The 4,365-nt window shown below is 46.4% G+C and overlaps 1 long non-coding RNA gene across 1 annotated transcript; it reads right to left on the reverse strand.

Annotated features, from left to right (window-relative positions):
* Window positions 1–1,571: 1,571 nt before the first annotated feature.
* LOC117189723 lies at window positions 1,572–3,548 on the reverse strand. Its single transcript, XR_004473520.1, has 2 exons — window positions 3,456–3,548; window positions 1,572–3,382 (listed from the first exon to the last, which is right to left on the reverse strand). It is a non-coding gene; the product is annotated as an uncharacterized LOC117189723 (long non-coding RNA).
* Between the last annotated feature and the right edge of the window lie 817 nt (window positions 3,549–4,365).

Consider the following 4,365-nt stretch of genomic DNA (forward strand, 5'->3'; position numbering starts at 1 on the left):
GCAAGATTCCTTTGAAATAGTACGCCAGAGCGCTGGAAAGCAAATGCAACGAAGTCACAAGCTGAACGAGCAGCGATACAATTTACGGTCCAGCGAAGTAACGTTCGCAGTAGGTCAAGAAGTGTTTAGAAGAAATTTTAAGCAAAGTTGTTTTCAGTCCGGCTACAACGCCAAGTTTGGGCCTGCTTTTTTAAAAGCCCGTGTCCTTAGGAAGATAGGTAATTCCTACTACGAATTGGAAGATCTGCAAGGACGCCTGCTGGGTAACTACCACGCAAAGGACATACGACAATAACAAGTCGCTTCATGCGGTATCAGTCTAGGAGATGTAACCACCCCTAGTCTGATCTGGTGGGGGGGCTTTGTAGGGGGCATGAATCGCCTTTGTACGTGTTGGAAGGTGCCTGCCGATCAGCTGCCTGGGCAGCTGACCGCAAGATTGACAATTATCGAAATCAGCCGAGGTCAGGGTTGCTCCAATTTGGCAACCTAGAGGGCGTAACCTCCCCATGCAAGAGTGCATGCAAATGTCAAGTGGCCAGAGCAGGTTTCCGGCTTCGATCTTTTCCTGTGCGATAATCAAGCCGACGAGTCGTGTTTTTTCCAATCAGTGAAAAGTTTTACATCCGCGCCTAATTCCACTAAATATAGTCGAAAGTGTGTACAGTGCCGGAAGGGTTATAAGTGTGGCCGTTTTCTGCGGGAGCAACCTCTTCTGTGGGCGTTCTAACCCCGAGAACCGCCAGAGGCTGGATTAATCTGTGTACATCCACGGATACCGCCGCCACTGCGGTAAGATAAATGTCGATCCCCGTTCTCCGGGCGAATATCTAATAGAGGTAACTCGTATTTTCCGCAGCAAAAGATTTCCTGCGGAAATTGTGGACCAGCTCCTCGGGAAGACGCCGCCTTACGCGCCCCAGCCTAGCGCGACACGTGCTAAGGCGCCGTAAGGCACCCCACGTTTGCGGCACCAAAAAGTGACCAGCAAAGTGGAGTACTTCGACCCGCCTGGAAATCGCAGGCGTCAGCATACTGGTTCATCGTTTTTCCCGGATCCGCCGAGAGGCTCCGTAGATTCCACGTGCCGCATCAACAAGCCGAGACCGCGTCCACTGCTCGTGGGCTGATGTTCTCGTTCCGTTGGCCGCTCCCCGTCCCCAACCGGCGCCCATGTCGCCCGGCGAGGAGTTTGTGCTGGCAAAACCAGGCGCATTCGAGCCCTGCAACGTTTAATGTTCTAAAGACTTGCAAAGAAAATACGATCTACCGTTCCCGCTTCAACAGACCCCTGTATTAATAGAGTTTCGTCGACGTAGAATCCAGATCTCGGTCCGTGTTTCAAAAATGGCGCAGTAAAGCCGGTGTTGAAGAAAGACACGGCCCGAGAGCAGCTCAGCAGAATTAAAATTAATAAATACGCTCTTCGGACCCTGATTTCAGTCCCGCCTATCCTCTCCTTGGCAGGCAGTCCGATGCGATTCGCCCAACCCAGTTAAAAAGTAATTGAGCTGCAGGCCATCCGGTCGAATTCGCCAGAGACTCGAACCAATGAACAAGACTCTAGAATCGCTCCTTTGAGCAAACAAATGAAGCTCCTAAAATTTAGCTTAAATATCAGTTAGGCCATTCCGTCGAATCCGACAGAGACTCGAACCCATGAATAAGACTCTAGAATCGTTCCTTTGAACAAACAAATGAAGTTCCTAAGATCTAGCTTTAAATACTAGTTGTACCCGTTCTAATTAAGAATTTATATGAAATATTGGAAAGAATTTAGAGGAAATTGTAAGAAATCTAAAAAGCACCCGAAACAAAACAGAAATTGATTGGATTTAGATCTAACCCCGCCTGAGGAAAATCAAAGGTCTCGAAAGCACTAATGTAAACGAAAGAAAAAGGATAACGTTCTATTTCAGCAGTTGCCGGAAGATCGATCTTTCGCCGATGGAGAAACGTAATTGCGTGAGTAAAATCCTGCGACTTTCGTTTGGTTCTAGCGGGCGCGCCCAATCCTAAGCTCTCGAAAAGTAAATAAGAAACGAATTTACGATGAAATCGCTAATGCATAGCAGCAATCTTACACTTTCCTCACTATATCCTATATTGCCAGTTGTATACAAGCAACCGAATTGAAAGAAAATTTGAATGAATTTGTGCCAGGAATACCCTGCTAACCTTAAGATACACCTTAAGTATTAACCCCACCTCATATCACTTTATATACGCCTCAGAATCTCTCATATACATATACTCGCTGTAGATCTCTAGAATTAGAAAAATATGCCATCGCTGAATATATTAGTTTTGATCGTTTATCGAACAAATATATAATGGAATTTAGATAAAGATACAAAAGGATGAACTCTGTGCCGGCGTGCGTGTAACCGCGATCTAGCTAAAGGGGCCATCTGAAACTTCCGGTTTCGAGGAAGATGGTCATAGGTTGGGCGGGCAAAATAAGCTACCACACTGACATCCGTGGGATAGCAACCGATATCTCCTCCTCTTTCCCTCACTCTTCCCTCTCTTTCTACTTTCCCTCTCTCTCTCTCTCCCTCATCTTCTCCTTCCTTCTCTTCTGCACTCTCCCCTATTCTTTACGGAGCGTTTCTTTTATCTTTTCGTCGATCTACCGGTAGTTCTAGCACCGTATAGTCGCAGCACGCTCAATTCTTAGGAAAATAAATCGTTAAAATTATCGCGTGATAGTGTTGCTAAATGGAGACGATCTGTACGCGCAAGAACCACCACCCCAAAGCCGACGAGCTAGAGCCGGAACATTTAAAGCGTGCCCCGCCTTTGCAGATCGCCCCTCCTGTCCGTCTAGCGTAGACGAGCGTTACACGTTACAGTTATAATAATATTATAACTAAAAAGATAATTTTATTAAATGATTAAAGAAATTTTCATAAGTGGCGCCCAACGTGGGGCCCGACAGGGTAGATTCAAATACTCGGTTGGACCCGTGGATGATTAGATAGAAATTTTCTTTTCCGCGTTTACAAAAGTTTCCTTTTCCGTTAAAGTGCTTTCGCTATCCCTTGCGGACTAGTCATCTGAAGTGGAAACCAGATAAAGGAGCAGAGTTATTCCTTTCTGACCCCAGATGACAGTCAGCAAGAAGAGGCTCAATTAACTAGAAGCGACGTAGGCTAAATCCTTCAGTGGAATTGCAGAGCGAGAATGACGAATGTCGACCGCCTGACCCTGCGGGAAATACCGCGTTAGTGTTCACACCATCCTATTAAGTAAAAGTTTTCTTCGACTCCAGCGCATTGGAACATAGATATTCTGCTTTCGAGCGTTACTCTATCCACGATGGAGAGAAGAGATTTATTCCAGAATTACTGACGGTGGTCTCAGAGTTAGCTGTCGGAAGCTGGAAAACAGATAGATCAGGTTTTATTATCGGTTACTGTCCGCTGCCGGCGGCGAACAATCTGGGTACCCACTGTCGGAATCAGTGTCGATCCGTAGATGCGAGTCGCGTTCGAACTAAACGTAAACCTTTCAAAGGAGATATCGAAAAAGAGTAGAATGTAGATTGTGGTGCGCGAGCGTCGGTCATAGAGTTCATTATTGGTATCAAAACTTAGTATCGAAATTTTAGTTGAATAAAACAAAGTTAGGACGAATTATAGTCACGACTTTCAGAGTAGTATTGCCAAACCAATCCCATACTACATAGATGATAGGAAACAACCGAGATAAGTAGCATTTTCTTGCCATGGGTTTGGACAGATCTCCCGGAAAGGAAGCCCAAGGGGCAGGTGAAGGTGTAAGACCTGTGTGCGCGCTGTGCCAGAAAGCCATACAGACCACAGATGAGGTATTCCGATCGGTTTGCGAGCACGAGTTCCATCTTCCCTGTATGACCACATATTTAAAGACTAGCAATGTTTGCCCGGTATGTAAAAGCAGGTGTAGAACTGCAAGCGGGGCTGTGCCGAAGGTAGTAGCGCAAAATACTCGCGCTCAGTCCAAGGAACGTGCAAAAGGGGGAGAAGAAGCGAGTTCTTCTAAAAATATAGATCTGTTGGCAATGGAACAGAGATTGCTCGCTTCGCTAAGTAAACGAATGGCAGAGCTGATTCAAAGCTCGGTAGTTGATTCAATGCAACAGGTAACCCGAACCTCAAGTCAGTCCACTGTCACCGCAGCGTTAGACCGTTCTCCAACGCCGTTGTCCGAGCAGTTGCAAGCAACTAACTATGGAGAGGGAACTGGTCCTGGCCATAGACAAGCACCCCAAAGCATAGGTCATCCGTCACCATTGCGAAGCGGTTTCTCTGATTTATCCCAGAGACCGGACAAAGTGGTCCATATACTCAATGGATGGAAAATTAAGTTCTCGGGAGTCGG

The sequence above is a fragment of the Drosophila miranda genome (genome assembly GCF_003369915.1).
Source record: "Drosophila miranda strain MSH22 chromosome Y unlocalized genomic scaffold, D.miranda_PacBio2.1 Contig_Y1_pilon, whole genome shotgun sequence".
In the NCBI taxonomy this organism is placed as follows: domain Eukaryota; kingdom Metazoa; phylum Arthropoda; class Insecta; order Diptera; family Drosophilidae; genus Drosophila; species Drosophila miranda.